The sequence below is a fragment of the Eleutherodactylus coqui genome, chromosome 4, assembly GCF_035609145.1.
Source record: "Eleutherodactylus coqui strain aEleCoq1 chromosome 4, aEleCoq1.hap1, whole genome shotgun sequence".
Classification (NCBI taxonomy): Eukaryota; Metazoa; Chordata; class Amphibia; order Anura; family Eleutherodactylidae; genus Eleutherodactylus; species Eleutherodactylus coqui.
In genome coordinates, this window is record NC_089840.1 from 282,451,269 (window position 1) to 282,473,399 (window position 22,131).

Genomic DNA, 22,131 nt, shown 5'->3' on the forward strand with positions numbered 1-22,131 from the left:
GTAGCTAGATTCTCCTCAGTATATACACCCAGAGGTGAGGTAGATTCTCCTCAGTATATACACATAGAGGTTAGTTAGATTCTCCTCAGTATATACACCCAGAGGTGAGGTAGATTCTCCTCAGTATATACACCCAGAGGTGAGGTAGATTCTCCTCAGTATATACACCCAGAGGTGAGGTAGATTCTCCTCAGTATATACACCCAGAGGTGAGGTAGATTCTCCTCAGTATATACACCCAGAGGTGAGGTAGATTCTCCTCAGTATATACACCCAGAGGTGAGGTAGATTCTCCTCAGTATATACACCCAGAGGTGAGGTAGATTCTCCTCAGTATATACACCCAGAGGTGAGGTAGATTCTCCTCAGTATATACACATAGAGGTGAGCTAGATTCTCCTCAGTATATACACATAGAGGTTAGCTAGATTCTCCTCAGTATATACACCCAGAGGTGAGGTAGATTCTCCTCAGTATATACACCCAAAGGTGAGGTAGATTCTCCTCAGTATATACACATAGAGGTTAGCTAGATTCTCCTCAGTATATACACCCAAAGGTGAGGTAGATTCTCCTCAGTATATACACATAGAGGTTAGCTAGATTCTCCTCAGTATATACACCCAGAGGTGAGGTAGATTCTCGAAAGTATATACACCCAGAGGTGAGGTAGATTCTCCTCAGTATATACACCCAGAGGTGAGGTAGATTCTCGAAAGTATATACACAGAGAGCTGTGGTAGCATCTCCTTAGTATATACACAGAGAAGCATTAGATTCTCCTCATTATATGCACAGAGAAGCATTAGATTCTCCTCAGTATATACATATACCGTGTTTCCCCGAAAGTAAGACAGTGTCTTACTTTCTTTTTATCCCCAAAAGCCAGACTATGTCTTACTTTCGGGGTATGTCTTATAATAAAAAAAATCATTACTCACCTCCCCCGGCGTTCTGTCGCGCTCCGGCAGGAAGTCGCTCGCTCCTCGTCCCCGGCGCAGCATTGCTTTCTGAATGCGGGGGCTTGAAATCCCCGCCTCCAGAAAGCTAATACACACGCCATCAGCCAGTTACAGAATGGCTGTGATTGGCTGAAGGCGCACGTGGCTTCAGCCAATCACACTATTTAATGACATCATTGAATGGGTGTGATTGGCTGAAGCCACGTGCGCCTTCAGCCAATCACAGCCATTCAAGGATGTCATTGAATAGTGTGATTGGCTGAAGCCACGTGCGCCTTCAACCAATCACAGCCATTCTGTAACTGGCTGACGGCGTGTGTATTAGCTTTCTGGAGGCGGGGATTTCAAGCCCCCGCATTCAGAAAGCAATGCTGCGCCGGGGACGAGGAGCGAGCGACATCCTGCCGGAGCGCGACAGAACGCCGGGGGAGGTGAGTAATGATTTTTTTTTTCTACGGTATGTCTTACTTTCGGGGTACGGCTTACATTGGCCGACCCCCCTGACACCCCCGATACGTCTTACAATCGGGGGTGTCTTACTATCGGGGAAACACGGTAGGATGAGGTAGATTATACAAATCATTTCCTTAAGCTTTATGTATCACGGATTTTTTCAAGCTTAGAATTGAATACTCAAGTTGTGACCCCTTTACTTTTCCTATGTAGGACCTAAAGAATGGTCGTTGCAAATTTAACACTTGTACGACACTGGGAAGTTACATAACATAGGGGGTCACTTACTTTTGCACTTAGCATTGTATAATCAAGTTGTGAATGTTTTAGTTTTCCTATTTAGGACCTAAAGAATGGTCATGCCAAATTTTGTTTGTACGACACCAGGAAGTAAGAGAGTTAGTGGCCAGTCAGTGAGTGTTTTCATCTTTATATATATATATATATATATATATATATACTAGCTGATATACCCAGCTTCGCCCGAATTAATTTAGTACAGGTGCTTACATGTTGTTCGCAGGGAAAATGAAGTCATAGTTACTTGAAAACCAAGAAATAAAATATGTATACACATATAGGAGTGTTAGATTCTCCTCAGACTGTATGTACCGTATATACCGGCGTATAAGACGACTTTTGAACCCCGAAAAATCTGCTCTGAAGTCGGGGGTCGTCTTATACGCCGGTAATACAAAAAAAAAGAAAATGTAAAAAAAAAAAAATCATTACTCACCTCCCCCGGCGTCCTGCAGCGCTCCGGCAGGCTGTCGCTCCCTCCTGGTCCCCGGCAGAGCATTGCTTTCTGGACGCAGGGCTTGAAATCCCCGCCTCCAGAAAGCTAATACTGTGATTGGCTAACTCACACAGCGTCAGCCAATCACAGCCATTCAATGATGTCATTGAATAGTGTGATTGGCTGAAGCCACGTGTGTTTTAGCCAATCACAGCCATTCAATGATGTAATTGAATGGCTGTGACTGGCTGACGGCCCTGCGTCCAGAAAGCAATGCTCTGCCGGGGACCAGGAGGGAGCGACAGCCTGCCGGAGCGCAGCAGGACGCCGGAGGAGGTGAGTAATGATTTTTTTTTTTTTGCTGTATTCCCGGCGTATAAGGTGACAGTTGGGGGGTCGTCTTATACGCCCCGTCGCCTTATACGCCGGTATATACGGTAGCAATGTCCCTCTGCAGAATGTGCAACCCCTACCACTCTCCTCACATTTTACTTTTAAAGGTAACACCCCTTTTTATTCAAATTTACCCCCTTCTTAGCCTTAGAGGCTCCATCCCTGCAGTGCATGGCGGCTTCCTTATGTACTTTATAGCCTTTCAGTATATACTCATAGAGGTGAGGTAGATTCTCCTGAGTATATACACACCGAGATCAGTTATATTCTCCTCAGTATACAAATCATTTCCCTAGGCTTTATGGTTTCTGAGAAAAGAACTATGTAATGTATGGCGGCTTTTCAGTTTTTCAGGCTTAGAAATAAATATTGAATTTGCAACCCCTTTACTTTCCCCATTGGGACATAAAGAATGGTTGTGGCAAATTTCATGTTTGTGCAGTTCATACGTGTGTTATTAGTTACATTACATATGAGGTCACTTACTTTTGCATTTAAAATTGAATAATCAAGTTGTCACCCCTTGACTTTTCCTACTTACAACTCAAAGAATGTTCATGCCAAATTTCACGCATGTACGACTCCGGGAAGTAATATAACATAGGGGGTAACTTATTTTTTGCACTTAACATTGAATAATCGAGTAATGACTCCTTTTCCTATTTTGGACCTAAAAAATCGTTGTGCCAAATTTCATGTTTGTCCGACATCGGAAAGTTAACCTCTTAATGACCAGCCCATAGTGTTTTTACGTCCTCCCGAAGTGGGCTTTATTCTCTCAGGATGTAAAAACATGTGTCCTGCAGAGAATAAAGCCCCTCGGGCTGTGGACGTGACAGCTCCATGCTGTCGGTGTCTGAAGGCAGCTGACAGCATGGAGCTGTCATCCCGGGCTGTACGGACCCCCCCCCCCCCCCGCACTGCGATCGGATAGCGCCGATGGCAAAAAAAGTAAATAAAAGTGCCCAAAAAGTTAAAGTTTCAGCTGCCCTGATGGATCGGATCCATCGGGACAGCTGCAATTACTCACCCGGGTCCGGCACGCTGCTCCCCGCTCTCCCGATGCTCCGGGCCCCGTAGCAGTCCTTCTGCGCATGCGCGCCACGCGGCATTGTCAGTCGCATGCGCAGAAGGCCCGGCGTCGCGGGAAATTTAAAATCTCCTGGCTCTCGGCTCCTGTAGGTAGCCGGGCGGCAGGAGATGTCAGCGAGGACCGCGGTGAGCGGTCCCCGATACCGCGATCCCCGTTATACAATGGATAACGGCGATCGCGGAAAAGTGAATAAAAGTGTTAAAAAAAGAAAAGTTTCACCTCCCCTCATGGATCGGATCCATGAGGGAAGGTGAAAATACTCACCCTGCTTCCTCCATGTCCTCCGGCCGGTCTCCGGACCCCCCGCTGGCTTCTGGGATGTGCCGATGTGGCGCGCATGAGCAGAAGGCCGGCGAGCCCGGCAAATTCAAAGTCTCCCTGCACCCGGCTGTCACAGATAGCCGAGTGCAGGGAGATATGACTGGGGACCGCTGTATGCGGTTTCCAGTCATATGATCACCGTTATCCATCGGATAATGGTGATCATATAAAGTTAAAAAGTTTAAAAAAAAAAAGTTAAAAGTTTATAAAGTTAAAATTTCATCTCCCCTTACGGATCGTATCCGTAAGGGGGGATGAAATTACGTACCCAAGGTCCCCGAATTTGTTCCCTGATGGGATGCTCATCCACGGACCTTACCCCAGCTTCTGCGCATGCGCCCGTCAGCATGATGGCGGACGCATGCGCAAAAGTGAAATATTCCCCTATAAATTTAAAATCTCCCTGCTCCTGGCTACCAAAGGTAGCCAAGAGTCTGGAGATGTCACGGGGAGCTGCGGTATGCAGTTACTGGTCACGTGATCGCCGTTATCCAATGCATAATGGCGATCACGTAAAAGTTCTTTAAAAAGTGGAAGTTTCATCTCCCCTCACCGATGCGATCGGTGGGGGGAGATGAAACATCTTCTCGGAGGCTTCCGCATTTGAATCCAGATGCGATTATCCTCCATGGACCCTTCCGGCTGCTGCGCATGCGCCCGACGGCAAAATGCCGGACACATTCGCAGGAGCCGGGGAGCCCAGGAAATTTTAAATCTCCTTGCTCCCAGCGACCAACTGTCACTGAGTGCTTGGAGCAGTGACCGGCGGCCTCGTTGAGCGGTCCCCGGTCACATGATAAAGTAGCGATCTAACATTAGGCCGGTCACACATGACTGGAGAGGAATTACGGGTTCTGCATGCGCTTGATCAGCGGTAATCCACGGATCAATCGCACGCATTGGATTACACAATTCCCCCCAATTAGTGGGTCGGAATTACGTAATCCACTCGCAGAAACAGAACACGGCATGCTATATTTTACCGCGGATATCCGCGACCTAGAGCCCATTGTGCTCTATGACCGCGGATATACCCGCAGCCCATGTGCAAACACATTGTGAAGGGCTGCGGGTACCCTGGTCATCTCTAAACGACGGCGCGGGAAATAAAAACAAACAACGGTGTACTGAGCATGACCGCCTGTGTGAGTAGACAGTTATGCGCAGTACATTACGCGGCCATATGCAGGGTCACAGCCGGGCTCACAGCTGGAATCCGCTGCGGGCCTCCACAAGCGGATTCCACCTACGGCCGTGTGAGCCCGGCGTTATTCAGATTGCTACCTGTAATCCGTAATTTACAAGAAGTCCCTGGAACGCTCGCCTTCATGCAGTTCCAGGAGCACCTTGTTGAGCGCCTTCTGTGCGAGACCGCTGCACCGCAGCAAGATTACAAAGCCTCACAGAGCGCCACTTTTTACACCCCATCCCCGCCGCTGAGGTTACGAAATACCCCCAAAAAGCATGAGAGGAGGGGGGATACACGGTTTTCTTGCCCCATGTGCCCAACCCAACCAGCCTCCGTAATTACCCCTGTCTTCGGACATAAAACGCTGTTTATATTCTTACCTTTATCTAATATTTAGGGAATGCCAAAAAATGGGGGTGGGGGGATTATTTTTAGGGAGTCAATTTTTTTTCCGTATAAGTGGGCAATGGGGGCCTGGAATTTATTCAGTTCTGCCCTGAAATCCAGCGGGCATTCCCTCCATTATGGGCCTAGCCATGTGTCCTGTAAGTAGATTAGGGCCACAATGGATATGTTTCTGAACACGGGACAAACGGGGGTATCCATTATGGGGTGAACGTCTTCATTCCTATGTACACTGTACAAAAAACACAGTTTTTAAATTGACAAAATTGCCAAAAAATGAAAATCGTAATTTTTTCCTTCTGCTTTGCTTAGATTCATTCAAATACTGTGGGGTCAAAATACGCAGTACACCCCTAGATGAATTCGTTAAGGGGTCTAGTTTTAAAAATGGGGTCATTTGTGGGGGTTCTCTATTGTTTTGGCCGCTCAATGGCTCTACAAGTGGGCAATGGGGCCTGGAATTTATTCCGTTGTACCCTGAAATCCAACGGGTGCTCCTTCCATTAAAGGCCTAGCCATGTTTCCTTTAAGTAGATTAGGGCCACAACGGGTATGTTTCTGAACACGGAACAAATGGGGGTATCCATTTTGGGGTGAAAGTCTTCATTCCTATGTACACTGTACAAAAAAAACTGTTTTTAAATTGACACAATTGCCAAAAAAATGAAAATCCTAATTTTTTTCTTCTGCTTGGCTTAGATTCATTCAAAAACTGTGAAGTCAAAAAAGACATCATACCCGTAGATAAATTCGATAAGAGGTCTACTTTTCAAAATGGGGTCACATGTGGGGGTTCTCCATCATTTTGGTCACTCAATGGCTCTACAAGTGGGCAATGGGGACTAAATCTCCTTCAAGCAAAATTTCTGTTCCGAAAGCCACCGGTTGCTCCTTTCATTTTGGGCCACATTGTGCATACAGACGTAATACTAGGACCACAATGGGTATGTTTCTGAGCACAGGACAAACAGGGGTACCCATTTTGGGGTGCAAGTCTTCATTTATATATGTGTTGTACAAAACAAACTGCTTTTGAAATGACAGAATTACCAAAAAAATTAAAATCATAATTTATTTCCTTCGGCTTGGCTTAGATTCATTTAAAAACTGTGAAGTCAAAAAAGTCATCATACCCCTAGATAAATTCGTTAAGGGGTCTACTTTTCATAATAGGGTCACTTGTGGGGGTTCTCCATCGTTTTGGTCACTCAATGGCTCTACAAGTGTGCAATAGGGCCTAAATCTCCTTTAAGCAAAATTTCTGTTCTGAAAGCCACTGGTTGCTCCTTTCATTTTGGGCCCCATTGTGCATACAGACGTAATACTAGGGCCACAATGGGTATGTTTCTGAGCACGGGACAAACAGGCTTATGCATTCTGGGGTGCAAATCCTCATTTTCATGTGTATTATAGAAAAAATTCCTGTCTTTAAAATGACATATTTGCAAAAATATGAAATTTTAGTTTTTCTCTTCTAAATTGCATTGACTCCTAAAAAAAAAAACTGTGGGGTTAAAACACTCATGACACCCCTCAGTGAATGCGTTAAGGGGTGTAGTTTTTAAAATGGGGACATTTGTGGGGGTATCTATCATTTTGACTCCTATGAGCCATTCTAATCTTGGCTTGGTGTAGGAAAACAAAGTGTTCCTCAAAATGCTGAAAAGTAATGTTAAATTTGTACGTCTCCTAAATGGTTAAAAAAAAACGAAAGTTTTTCCAATGTGCGCCCAAAATAAAGTAAACAGATGGAAATATATATCTTAGCAAAAATGTCTATATTATGTTTGCACATATTTGAGATATTGCAGTTGGAAATGTGAAAAAATTACGATTTTTTCAAAATTTTCCCAATTTTGGCGCTTTTAATAAATAAACACAAATTCTATCGGTCTTTTTTTTCCGCCTAAATGAAGTACAACATGTGGCGAAAAAACAGTGTCAGAATCGCTTGGATATGCAAAACCTTTCTGGTGTTTTTCCATGCTAAATTGACACGTGTCAGATTTGCAAAATTTGGCCTGGTCATTAAGGCGCAAACAGGCTTGGTCACTAAGGTGTTAAAGAACTAGTGGCGAGTCAGTCAGTCAGTGAGGGCTTTTGCCTTTATATATATAGACTAGCTGATATACCCAGCTTCGCCCGAGTTAATTTGGTACTGGTGTTTATCTGGTGTTCACACGGAAAATTTTATAAAGTCGTGGTTACTTTAGAGATACTGGAAAAACATATGTTCACCATTTTGCATAGTTCTCTGCGTTACCCAGGAAACAACACAGGGAGGTAACCATGCGACGTTTCCTTTATATAAAATGACATCAAGAAGTGAGAGAATTAGATTTCATACGTAAAATTTGGATGCTAATTCTTTTGTGCATAGAATTGAATAATCAAGTTGGTACCTATTAACTTTTCCTATTTATGACATATTCAATACCCGTGCCAAATTTTAAGTTTCTATGACGTTGGGAAATGAGAGATTTAGATTATGTACGCTAAATTTGGACGCTAATTCTTTGGCGCTTAGAATTGAATAATCGTGTTGGGACCCAATTACTTTTCCTATTTTGGAGATAATCTATGCTTGTGCCAAAAGTCATGTTTCTACGACATCGGGAAGTGGAGAACTTTTGGCAAGTCAGTCAGTCAGTCAGTGAGGGCTTTCGTCTTTATATATATAGAGATTTTGGCTGAATAAGGGAATATACAGCTGAAAACCCCGACAACACAGACTCTTCTCTACATGTAGTCTCACCTGGGGGGTTATCTGTAGGGATCTCCTCCTTACACGGCTGATCCCCCCTCACATGTGTCTCTGTAGCATCAATAGGGATCAGATCTTTCTCCAGTTTCACCAGCTGTGAAATAAATATTGTAAAAGTCATCACACAGTTGGAGAAGTCGTGTGGAAGGTTTTATATGGCCAGAAAAGGTCATTAATTAGTATGAGGAGCCGGAATGACATGACAGCAGTAGTGATCTGGGCCAAATAGCTGCAGGTCTCCTGTATAACTCCAACCTGTTGCTTCTTCATTCCAACCAGAAGTCTCCAGAACCAGAAAATAGTGATAAGATGTGGAGATCTAATGTCTGCGGTCGGCTGTAATCCTGCCATCTCCAGCTTTCTCATTACACAAGTATCAATCATATAATAAGACTGAACACAAGACCTTCCCAGCCGTCCTACAGACCAGAGGGAAGATTTCATGAGACCTTCTCTCCATCTACCTGATCATCCTGTGGAAGAAGAGGCCGGGGACATCTCTCCGCTGCTGTTCTCTTACTGGATCTACCTGCAGAAAACACAGACAGCCACTGAATTCATTCTCTACATACAAATAATAAAGGCCGTGTGGATTCAGTCATGTCTATTACCTGGTGATAGGGGGGGCTGATGGTCCTCCATCATGACGTCCTTGTACAGATCCTTGTGTCCTTCTAAATACTCCCACTCCTCCATGGAGAAATAGACAGTGAAGTCCTGACAACTTATAGGAACCTGACAACACAATGATATCGTCATCACCCAGACACGTTATACCGCCATAGTGTTACTGTATAATGTCCCAGCATTCCCAGCAGCATCACCTTTCCAGTCAGTAGCTCAATCATCTTGTTGGTGAGTTCTAGGATCTTCTGCTCATTGATCTCCTCAAGTATCAGGGGGCGAGGTGGAGGCCCTGTGATTGGGCTCAGGGGTCTTCCCCATCCATCACACACCGGGGCCTGACAGCCATCACTAGAAGTCTTCTTCACTACCGTGTAATCCTGTTTATGAGGAGATACATCCATAAATATCCCTGCAGCCATTTCTAGAGTCCTCCCAGTCTGGTCCGGCAGTTATGTCGGCTCTTCACATCTGTGTTCATCAGTTCTGTTGTTCTGTGAGGGCACGTGTATATATTGCTATATGTTTTTATATCTTTAGACCTGCGTGCAAATTCTATGCAATGCTTTGTGTCAAAAAACTTAATATACAAAATACGTAATATGCATTCTTAAAAAATCATATCAGATACGACAAAGGCTTCTGCAAGGCTGCCTGTCTGATTAACTTTTGCTATGGACAGTATTATGGACATATATGGTGATGCTCTATATCTGGACCAATGAGATGCTCTATGCTTTGTGTAGCAACAGGAGGGTATAAAGCCCTGTGTAAGCCAGTAAAGTGTCCGCCATTACTCCCGTACAGGGAAGCATACCAGACCTGTGTGTGGTGTTTTTGCTTTACCGTCGACAACGGGACATTAGGGTGGGGTTTGACTGATGCTGTACTGATTGATTACCCTGACAGTTCTATTCTGTTGGCTGTTCGACATTTTACCAGCTGCAATAGTTTCCAGCATTCCGGCCGTCTTCACACTTGGCTGCAGCATTTACAGTACAGGCCATGCGGGGGAGATGTATAAAATGTCTTTCACGCGGTGCCGGTATTTTCTATAACAAATCTACTTAGTCTTTGAGAACTGCGGCAGATTCTAAATCTGCAGCGAGACTATTTATACTACGGATTTATGCTGCGGATTTTGAACCCCTGAAGAACAAAGGATAAAATCCACAGAAGTTTGGCAAGTAAGTCCGCAGCATAATACGAGCCATTTAGGCCACCTGCATACGAAAGGATTTGCATTAAGGACTCCATGGCCGATGTCTGCACCAAATACCATCCATAGCATGCTACGGAAAAAGGCTTTTTCCTGCACACTTACGGAAATAAATTGCGGTTTTCACGAGCGGAGGAAATATCGCAGCACGTTTCATTTTCGTGTGATGTCTGCATAGATGGCTTCCATTTAAGTCAATGGAAGCTGCTCGACTCACGGTCCATCCGCAACTGACATTGCAGGCAGGTCACAGATTCCAATTCATCACCTAGCGACGGTGTGGGGAAAAAAAAAAAATTGAGAAAAAAAAGCTGTACAGCGCATGTCCGACAGCGAGCCGTGTGGACCATCCGCAGTATAGATGAAGAACAGAATAGACAGGTACGAGCAGATGCCGGCCGGGCACAGGGTCAGACTCCACTGTGGGCTACCGCATACAGAAATCAACCTCTTTGTGTGCAAGGAAGCGGATGATGATGTCATACCCCTGCACTCCTGCACAGTGTACAGCATCTCTGTGCCTGCTGGTCTCCTCACACAGAGAACTGGTCCGGGGTATGTACCTATCTGTCTCTTTCATCTATCTATCTAATGACCTATCACTCATCTATCTCTCTCTCTCATCTATCTATCTACCAAGCTCGCTCACCTACCTACCTACCTACCTATCTCTCATCTAGCTACCTACCTATCTCATCTATCTACCTACCTCATCTATCTACCTACCTATCTCTGTCATTTATCCATCAACCTACCTCTCTCATCTATCTCTCCATCTACCTACCTATCTCTCTTGTTAGCGCAATTTTCGCTATTTGATATATTGTGGGTGCCATATTAGATAGGAATAATGTACAGGCCTGGAGACCCTTTTAAAAGAGCACACGTCTAAATCATGTGTGCCAAGGTTCTCCTTTTATTTAGGCGGGTAAAAGTTTATATAAGGTTTTAAATCAGGAAGTTAGGTAATTTAGGATACAGTTACATGATTTTGTGTGCTGGTAGGTCATTCTCACAGGGAGGTATTTGTGAGGTAGCTGTGAGATCATTTACCCGGGAGGAGCTTCCCTTGAGCATGCTCTATTCATTCTTGGCTTGTTGTTCGAAGGAAATACTTCCTGTGTTTCTCTCCAACCAGCCATTTCCCGTCCCTTTACATAAAGGCATTCCTAGATAGGTTTTCAACTGGTTAAAAACCGGTTTGACCAGTTTTTGGACACAAAGCACTGCTCCTTCAATTCTCGTTGAGGGAGGGGGGGGGGGGCGATGTTCCCTTCCCCCAGAGGATTAGATTAGAGACACAATATAGCATCTTCACAGCTTATAAAAATACAGAAAATACAGACAAGATGGTGAACCTCTCAGCCATCTACCACACTCTCATCTACCTACCTCTCTCATCTATCTATCTACCTTATCTGTCCATCACTGCTATATAGTTATGCATCTCCCTGTATAGACTGTATATAATTGCACATTTTGCACACAATTAAAAAATGCATCAAAAACACCTGCAGTTTCTTATAGTGTATGCGGTATCTTAAAAACGTATGTGGTCTTTGAATACCGCATGCAGTTTTTAAAAAATGTATTCTTTTATTTTATTTCAAAAGTATAACAAAGAACATAAACACACCCTAAGGGCTCATGTCCACGGGCAAAATGAGATTTAAAATCCGCAGCGGATCTCCCGCGCGCGGATCCGCACCCCATAGGGATGCATTGACCACCCGCGGGTAGATAAATACCCGCGGATCGTCAATAAAAGGCATTTAAAAAAAAATGGAGCATGAAAAAATCTGGACCATGCTCCATTTTCGTGCGGGTCTCCCGCGGGGACGGCTCCCGCGGGCTTCTATTGAAGCCTATGGAAGCCGTCCGGATCCGCGGGAGACCTAAAATAGGAATTTAGAGAATTTACTCACCCGCAGCGGACTGGGAAGCTCTTCTCTTCCTCACGGCCGCATCTCCCTTGCTTCGGCTCGGCGGATGTGCCCGCGACGAAGACGTGCCGGCGACGTGCCGCCGGCGTAAGGAATTCATCCGCCGGCCGAAAGAGAAGATCCGGCCGTGAGGAAGAGCAGAGCTTCGCCGCCCGCTACGGATAGGTAAATTCTTTTAAATTCCTATTTTCAGCGCTCATGTCCGCGGGGCAGGAGGGACCCGCTGCAGATTCTACATGTAGAATCCGTAGCGGGCCCGATTTTCCCCGTGGACATGAGGCCTAAGGCCGCTCTCACACATGCGTTCAGAAAACACAGTTCTAAATTGTGGCATTTTTACTGCAATTTCTAGTGGAGTTTTTGAACGCATGGTACAACATTTGACAGCGCTTCTAAATGCACCCCACCATTGTGATGCGTGAGGAGGTACGTTAAAAACACAAAAATAGAACAGACAGCTCTCGAAAATCGCGGCATTAGGAACACTGCGTTCAAGCTCAGGTCTGAGTAACCCCATTAAGGTCAATGGGAGCATTGTACTGTGGTTAGCATGACGCTCGGGGCGCCGTGCTAATAGCGGTAAAGAGCGGTGTGAGAGAGTGGCCTAAGGGGCTACAAACAAGTTTTCCTGTAGTGCAGGATTTAGGCATGGGTACAGGGGGTGGGGGAGGCCCTGAGCTGAGCTTTTGCACCCGGGCCCCTGAGCCTTTAGGTACGCCCCTGCTCTCACCTCTCCTGTAAGCTGGAAGAGTATCTCTAGGGTGAGGGTGAATAAACTCTCCGCCATCTTGTCCCGTTTCCTCTCCATCCTTGTCGGGTCAATCAGGATAATTATCTGATATAGAAGATATCAGCCGAGGATCCTGAAAGGGAAGAAGACGAGACAATGTAACATCATACAAAATCTACTATAATAATACAATTACCGGGCATTCCCCACTCTTCCCTTCCGCACCCCCGCTGAGCCCCAACACAGCCCCCTCCACACCCCACTGCTCGGCCCCCACTGCTGATCCCCAGTTCATTAGCACCATTATCAGCCATCTTCTGTCTTCCTGACTGACAGGACTGCCACACAGCGCCACGCTGTTCACAGCATTACCTCACTTGTCCCACAAACCCCAGACATGCTGGGTGCAAGGATGGAGAGGGGGCAGAGTCAGGTGATGCTGGGAACAAAGCCACTCTGGGTGATACATAGGGGGCACTATAACTAAGTGGGGCAACAAAGGCAGCATTACAGCTTAGTGAAGGCACAAAGGGACTTCTTAATTAAAGGGAAAGAGACATTACTAATTTGTCAGACCACAGAAGATGCATTAGTACTACAGGGGAGTCACTGAGAGGTTAATTGGGGCAGTGTCAGGATGGACAGAGTGTACAGGGACTAGTCGTAGCTGGAAGAAGTCTTCATGGCGGTCTGGGCCCAGAGAAAGAAGATAAATGGATGACCACAATCAGAGGACACATCACCTGTGATCACTGAATGTAACTGCACTGTAATCACTAACACTGGAGGTAACTGCACTGTAATAACTAATACTGGAGGTAACTGCTCTATAATCACTAATACTGGAGGTAACTGCACTGTAATCACTATCTCTGTGGACAGCTGGTATGTTTTAGAGCTCTACCATCACTCTGAGGGGATCAGTAAGCTTCCAACACACAAGGATACACGGAATACAAGAACTTCTTAATGTGTGCATTTCTCCTTATATCTACATTAGTTAATCACATTGCAGTGAGGCTACATTCACACGAGGAGCTTTAGAAGAGGTTTTGGAGAGTCTGTGAAGAGCAGCATTTAAAAAACAACAACACCCCAAAAATGTTTAAAAAAATAAAGCAGGGGTGGCGTGGCAAGCTAATGGAGGAGTAGGACACATCTCTGCTCGGCTCCAGCACCCGGCCCTAGTTATCCTTAATGCGGATGACCCAGACCCGGCTTTTAACGAACATGCCGAGGGGGAAGAAGAGGGGAGCATCACAGACCTCCCTGGACAACCCCAGAAGAAATATAACCGTCTTCCTGAGAAGAACAGCGGGAGCGGATTCCCACGCGGCCACTCCCAAGATGGCGCCCACAGCACTTCCAGCGCAGCAATCAAGCCCTGAATCAGACCTCGACCAGCAGCATGGAGCGAGAGCCCAGGGCAGACCTGGAGGCCGCGGTAGTCCGACAGCAGACCCTGGAACTACCAGCCACCACCACAGCGGAATCAGCGAAGAATCGTCCGCGGGGAGAGATACCCCGATACCCGCCGGTGGCCGCACGGAGGGGAGAAGAGGAGGAGCGGCATGACGGGACGGAGATTTAGCACCCGTGGCAGCGGGACGAGAATCCCCGGTACTCACCAGCGGCCTCGCGGAGGGAGTGAGAAGAGGAGCGGCGAACCGGTACAGAGGCACAGCTTCAGAGACGGCGGGGCGTGTACCCCAGGTACTCGCGGCGGCAGTGAAGGGGGGGAGGGGAGGAGCGGCGATCCGGGACAGTGGCACAGCATCCAAGGCGGCAGGAGCGGTGAGTGCAGCTGGCAGGCCAGCTACAGAGGAGTGGGGAGACATAAACAGCCCAGAGCCAGGGTCCCCTGGGGCACACGTAGCCCCCCCTCACATTACTATGGAGAAACCCTCAGGAGAAGAGGAGCAAAAGCATGCAGCACAGGAGGAAGGAGGCCCACATCAGCCCCCCTTGTCCAAAGGGTCCCTAATGCCACAGAGGGATACAGCAACGACCCCTACGAGCAGTAAGCCCTGTGCAGGAAGAGAAACCAAATAAGGGACTCCCGCAGCACACAGAGAATGAGGGAGAACCCCCACAACAAGGTTCACCCCAGACCAGAGTCCGCTCCCCACCAACGCACGGCTCCACGTCACTGCTCAGATCCCCACCGCCGCACAGTTTCTCAGAATTGTACTCCGGGCAGAGAGGCCCTACCATGGGCTCCGCAAACAGCCCTTACCCTTACCCCAACAAGCCAGCTACAGTAACGTCTCAGCCGCAGCAATGTGACGCATTGCCTCTAAAAAAGCGCTATTTATAAGAGGCCCAGACAGACCGATTCCCAGGCCGCAACAAGACCCAAATCGACCCAGGGGTCAAACGACCAGGGGGAACCCAGTAACAGAGAGAGTCAAATATCAACACTTAGACAATCCACCCAGATCCCAACCCCTCCCCCCCACGCAGGTGGAAGATGAAGACTGGGATTGGAAAAAACGCCTCAAGGCTCTCCCGACCCAGGACCACATTGATGCTCTATTCCAGCAACTGGAAGACGCCCGTAAGGAAGATATGGCTTTCCTGCAACACTAGATCCGACAAATAGGCCAGACAGTAGAGGCAGTAGAAGAGGCGCAGGAGAAGACCTCTGAAACCCTAGAAACCCATAACCAAGCTTAGGCAGACCTTTAGTTCTAGGGGATCTACAGTGGCCCCTTTTCTTTTCCGTTTACATTTATGTTGTATGTTTCGCCCTTCTGTTTTCCCCCCACTTCCTCTTTCCTCATGTGCCCTTCCACAGCAGGTCCCCCCCCCCCCTCCAACCCATTCAAGAGAGAAAGAAAGCACCCACCCCCATACTGAATTTTGAATAGCGAATTTAACCTTTTGCTCATTCAATACTAAAGGGCTGAACAGCCCACAGAAAAGAAGACAGCTCCTCTACCATCTCCACAGAAAAAAGGTGATGGTGGCTCTGTTGCAAGAGACCCATTTCAAAATGGGGTGTGTGCCAATCTGTTCCTCCTCGTACTACCCAACTTGGCTACATAGCCCCGACCCCCTCAGAAAGGCGGGAGGAGTCTGCATCGCCCTTCATAGAACCCTCCAGAATCAACAAAATCGATTCAGTGATCCACCTGGGAGGAAGGTATATTTTCCTCAAGCTGGAAATACTAGGCTTTGTAATCACCTTTGCCAATATTTATCTCCCAAACCAGAACCAAGTACCTTTTGCAACAAGAATGCTGAAGGCCCTGACCAACTTCGCAGATGGATCAAGAATAATTCTGGGTAGAGACCTCAACATGGTAATGGACACAGCCGTGGACTCCTCTTCGTATAAGTCCTTCGTCTCCCGATCAGCAACCAGGACTCTTAAGAAAAAATTAGACACACTACAGCTAGTTGACTTATGGAGAATCCTACATCCAGAGTCTCGGGACTACACTTTCCATTCAGCAGCTCACAACTGCTACATCAGGATTGATTATCTCCTGATCTCACATAGTCTTCTCGATAGTGCCCCGTCCTGCTCACACGGAGACCTATCATGGTCGGACCATTCCCCAGTCTTTGGAGGTCTTGCGGGCTGGGGATCTACCCCAAGATACCAGTCCTGGAGACTAAATGATAATTTCCTAAGAGGCCCCATCTGCTCCGCCGCAATTAGAAAAGAGATTGAAATCTTCAAAGAGTCACATCTAGCAGATCAAACACCCGCGCCAATAAAGCGGGAGACACTTAAATGTATCCCAAGAGGTGTGTTAATCTCCCAAGGTTCCAGAATCAAAAAAGAAAGATCCGCTACCCTATCGGGCCTACTAGCCTCTCTGAGAGCCAAGGAAACTGCTAACAAATGCAAACAAAGCGAAGTCCTGAGATCAGAAATCTCATCAATCCGACAACAGATCCTTGAAATTTTAGACCAGCGCTCGTTGGCCCTCAGAGACAAGCTTAAAAAAGGGTCATTTGAGTATGGAGACAAATGTGGGAACCGACTTGCCAGAACCCTCCACCCCAGGGCCCACTTACGTATATACCCAAAATACAATCTACCAGCGCCCATCTGATCCACAACACCAAAGACATCCTAGAGGAATTTAAATCTTACTGTGATAATCTCTATAATATCACCACAGACACCCAATCCACAACACCACTGCTTAAAAGCGAGATAGACACTTATCTATCCAATCATGCACCCAAGAGCCTGGCATCTGCGGAGGCGGATAAACTAGATCTAGACTTTTCACCCCAAGAACTATTAGATATAATCCAAAATCTAAAAGTAAATAAGAGTCCAGGGCCAGATGGCTATATGGCCAGATTCTATAAACTATTTCCTGAAGAACTCTCCCCAATAGCTTTAGAAGCATTTAACTCAGTAAATAGAGGATGCCCATTCCCCAAACAGGTGCGGCAAGCCCATATCACCATCATCCTCAAACCGGGTAAGGACCCTCGGCCTGCGGGAGTTATAGACCGATATCGCTAATAAACGTTGATATTAAGATGTTTGCCAAACTGATAGCAAACAGACTCCAGAACCTAATCCCTAGACTGATCCACTTGGAGCAAGTTGGCTTTGTCCCAGGCAGAGAGGCAAGGGACAACACCATCAAAACGATGTCCCTAATAGCCAGCGCCAAAGCAACAAAAACCCCTTTATGTTTCCTTTCAATTGACGCGGAAAAGCATTTGATAGGGTAAGTTGGGCCTTCCTTTCTGCCACTTTGAAAAAATTGGACTGGGCCCACGGATGCTCCAGTGGATCATGGCCCTATATCAAGACCCTACGGCTAGGATCAGAGTAAATGGAACCCTGTCTGACCCGCTCAGAGTAAGCAATGGGACGAGGCAGGGGTGTCCCCTCTCCCCCTTTCTATACATCCTAACCATGGAGACCCTAGCCAACGCCATTCGAAGTAATGACTCGATTAAATGCGTCAGTGTCAGCTCCTCGGAACACAAAATGGCACTATGATTTATTGTGGTATCTATCCAACCCCCAGGTCGGCATGCCCGTACTTCTAAAGGAATTTAAAAAGTTCGGAAGGATCAAAATATACAAAATGCATAGAAATCAGAGGCCCTAAACATTTCTCTCCCGCAGGCCGAGGTCTCCTACTTGGAGTCGGTACTCCCCTTTCGCTGGGTTGGTTCCCACTTAAAGGGGTTGTCCGCCGCCCAAACTAATTTTTTTTCCCCCCATTAATGCCCTGTGGAGTAGAAGCATCACACACAACAGCCTTTCCCATAACAATCAATATTCTGCTTACCTTTTCATTCCTTTTCTTCCCTTTATAAAGTTTGCCTGAAGAATTCTTCAAAGATGGCGCTGCTGGGTAGTTCCCATGATGCACTGCTGCCTCTCTCTCCTCAGCGTGCGCGTCCCGATGACACCGGTCACATGACTGGAGGACCGGCGTCATAATGCAAATGCACGCTTCACTGCTTTGAATAGAGCCGGCAGCCGTCCGGTCCCATTCAGAGCAATGAGAGGGCAGGGAGAGCAGTGCGATCTCCTGCTAGAGCTGTGACAGCTGTAGCAGTAGATTCCTTCATCTCCCTGGCATGTCCCCTCATCACTGGATACTGTGACAGCCCTGTCACAGTGTCCAGTAATGAGGGGACATGCTGAGGAGATGAAGGAATCTCCTGCTAACAGCTGTCACAGCTCTAGCAGGATCGTGATCTGTAGCAGCACTTTCAATAGCAGAGAATCGCGATCCTCAGCTATTGAAAGTGAAAGTAGCACCAAACATGACTGACACACACACAGCCCCCTCCACACATGCACCCCACAGTGTCCCCCTCCAGTGCCCCCCCTCCCCCGCAAGCCACCAGCTCCGACCAGCAGAGCCCGCCCCCCCCCCCCCCGCAAGCCAACAGCTGACAGCTCCGACCAGCGTCCTCTCCCCCCCCCCCCCACTGGCTGACAGCTCCGACCAGCAGCATCCTCCCCCCCCCCACTGGCTGACAGCTCCGACCAGCATCCTCCTCCTCCCCCTCCCCCCACTGGCTGACAGCTCTGACCAGCAGCATCCTCCTCCCCCCCACTGGCTGACAGCTCTGACCAGCAGCTCCCCCACCTTCCCCCTCACCCCCATCCCGGGACTACTGACTGACAGGTCTGTCACCCCTACACCTCCCCACCCCCACCCCTGACTACTGACAGCTCGCAGCACCCCTCCCCCGTGAGAGACCGGCACTCCACTCCACTCCCCCTCCTCCACTCCCCTTACTTGTCAGCTGAAGATCCCGCAGCCGCGCGTTCCCTGCAGGCAGACCAGAGCTTCCTGAAGCAGCCGGCAGAAGAAGATCTACTGCGCATGCGCGGAGTAGAAGAAGCGCGTCCCCGTGCAGAGAACACCCGGAGCTGGCCCGACAGGAAGAGGACAAGAGACTTGTCGGAACCAATGGCAACCGAGGAGCAACACAGGGGGGGCAGCCAAGAGGTAAGTGAATAACTTCTGTTTGCCTAATTTACAATGCACAATGTATATTACAAAGTGCATTGTATTGGGCAAACAGAAGTAATGAGACCTAATGTTTATGGCCGGACAACCCCTTTAAAGTATCTGGGAGTCAATATCCCCGCAGAGCTACCACTAAGCTTTAAACTAAACTTCACTCCCTTTGCTGAGAAACTCGAGAGAGACCTTAGCAAATGGAGCCCCCTTAATCTCTCATGAAATGGTCGAGTCAATGCAATTAAAATAGATGTATTGCCCCGATTTCTATATCTCTGTCAAACAATCCCGATCGGGCTCCCAAGAACATTCCTGAAAAAAATCAGATCCCTAATTTCCAACTCCGTTTGGAAAGGACGCAAACCGCGTCTGCGTTACTCACTGCTAAAGAGGGGAAAAGAAAAGGGGGTCCTGGGCCTCCCAGACTTTTCCCTCTACCACAAGGCTAACATTGCAAATTGTGTCCTAGACATCCTTAAAAGTAGAAGCGCAAGGCTTTGGGTAGATATAGAACACGCAGGTGAAATAGATGGCCTATACGGAGCCCCCTGGATTCTGCCGAAATGGATTAAGTCGATACCCAACATCTCCCCCTTTGGCCTACAACTATTTAAGACATGGGCGAGTTTTGCCCCCCAATATAGACTGGTCACAGTCCCAGGCCCCCTAACCCCGCTCATAGCAAATCCCCTATTTGAAGCTACTATAAGCCAGAAGGGACTGCTGTCTATCCCAGCGGAGCCAACCCCCAGACTGAGGGACATAGTGACGCAGACGGGCCTGGAACCCATGACCGAGAACTTAGAGCAGTCCCCACCTCAGCCAAGGTCCTGGCTTCAATACCTGCAGCTGAGAGGCTTTGTGAGTACGCGGATTCTGAAAGAAAACCTGACGGCGCCCCTGACGGAGTTTGAGCAACTCTGCATATCAAGCCTAAGCCAGAGGCACATGATCTCCACGTTATATAAGATGTTGCTGGATCGGGAGACGGAGGAGGAGACCCCGAACTATAGAGAGGCCTGGGAACGGGAATTAGGGGAAAGCATCACGGAGGAGGACTGGTGTAAAATTTGAGCCCTAACCCACAAGCTATCCACGGCTGGCAAAATACAAGACCTCAACTATAAGATAGTCTCAAGGTGGTATAGGACCCCCGACCACCTACAGAGGATCTTTCACCAGTCCTCTCCCGTGTGCTGGAGATGCAGTGGGAGCCGAGGCACAATGACCCACATCTGGTTGGACTGTCGACCAGTGGCTGACCTATGGGACGGGGTGACAACCCTATATAACCACATCAACTGTTCTCACTGTTCTCTAACTGCTCTCACTGTTCGCGGGCAGCAAGAGAGAGACGCTAAATCAAGTCTCCTAAAACATTTCATATTAGCAGTGAGAAGACTCATCCCAAGGTTCTTGCGCTCTCCAACTGTTCCAACTAGGGGCATGTGGGTTGAAGAACTCCACACCCTCATGAGATTTGACGAACTGGGAGCCGAAGACCCAAAATCTTGGGAAGCATACTACAAGACATGGCAGCCATGGGTAGCGTTCAGAGGGTCGGACGACCTTAAACGATGGTTAGATCAAGGCTCACTTGACTAAACCACCACCCGGACCGGCATTCAGAGGACTCTCCACCCAGAGTCATTCCTCTGCATTTATTTCTCCTTCCAGCCCCCACTCCCACCCACCCCCCCTTTCCCTCCTTGTCTATTTCCCTTCCCCCTCCCCTTCTGTCCATGTGTGTGTTTTGGATAAGTTTACATGAATGGAAAGGTGGTACTGCTCCTACAATCTTAATCCCTTAGTGATGGCCCCATTGGGAAACTACGTCTTGTCTGAGTGAGCTTTAATCCTAGAGGACGTAGTATTATGCATCCTCTTAGGATTAATGCCCCTCAGGCTCTGGACGTGACAGCTCCATGCTGTCAGTGCCCGCAGGTAGTTGACAGCATGGAGCTGTCATCCCGGGCTGCGGGCAGTCCCCCCCCGACATTGCGATTGGCGCTATCCAATGGATAGTGCCGATCGCAATAAAGTGAAAAAAAAGTGAAAAAAGTTAGATCTTCAGCTGCCCTGATGAATCAGATCCATCAGGGCAGCTGAAAATACTCACCTGGCTTGTCCGTGATGTCCCTTGGTGAATGGGTCCTCCGGTCCCCGCCGCAGCTCTTCTCTGCATGCGCGCCAGACGTATGACATTACACGCATGCGCAGAAGGCCGGGAGCCCCGGCAGATTCAAAATCTCCTGGCTCCCGGCTCCTGAAGGTAGCCGGAAACCAGGAGATGTCCCCAGGATAGCCGCGATCGCGAAAAAGTTAAACATTTTTTTTTTTAAAGTGTCAGTTTCACCTTCCCTCATGGATCGGATCCATGAGGGGAGGTGAAAATTCTCACCTCAGGTCCTCCAGCGATGTCCTTATCTCCCGGGACATGATAACCAATGGATAACAGTGATCATGTAAAGTAAAAAAAAAAAATGTAAAAAGTGAAAAAAAAAGTTTTAAAAAGTAAGAAAATGTTAAAAAAGCTTACGTTTTCATCTCCCCTCATGGATCATATCTGTGAGGGAAGATGAAATGACGTACCTAAGGCTCCCGGATTTATCAGCGGACCTTACCCCAGCTTCTGCGCACGCGGACGTCGCCAAAGCAGCAGACGCATGCGCAAAAGCCGTGGATTGCCAGGATAACTTAAAATCTCCCTGCTCTTGGCTACAAAACTTAGCCAAGAGCCTGGAAGTTTCACGGGGGGGCCGTGGTGAGCGGTGCCTGATCATGTGTTCGCCGTTATCCAATGGATAATGGTGATCACGTGAAAGTAAA

At 47.7% G+C, this 22,131-nt stretch overlaps 1 pseudogene; it reads right to left on the minus strand.

Annotated features, from left to right (window-relative positions):
* The window catches only part of LOC136624340 (oocyte zinc finger protein XlCOF7.1-like), a 323,662-nt pseudogene that overhangs the window by 290,507 nt on the left and 11,024 nt on the right, over positions 1–22,131 (minus strand).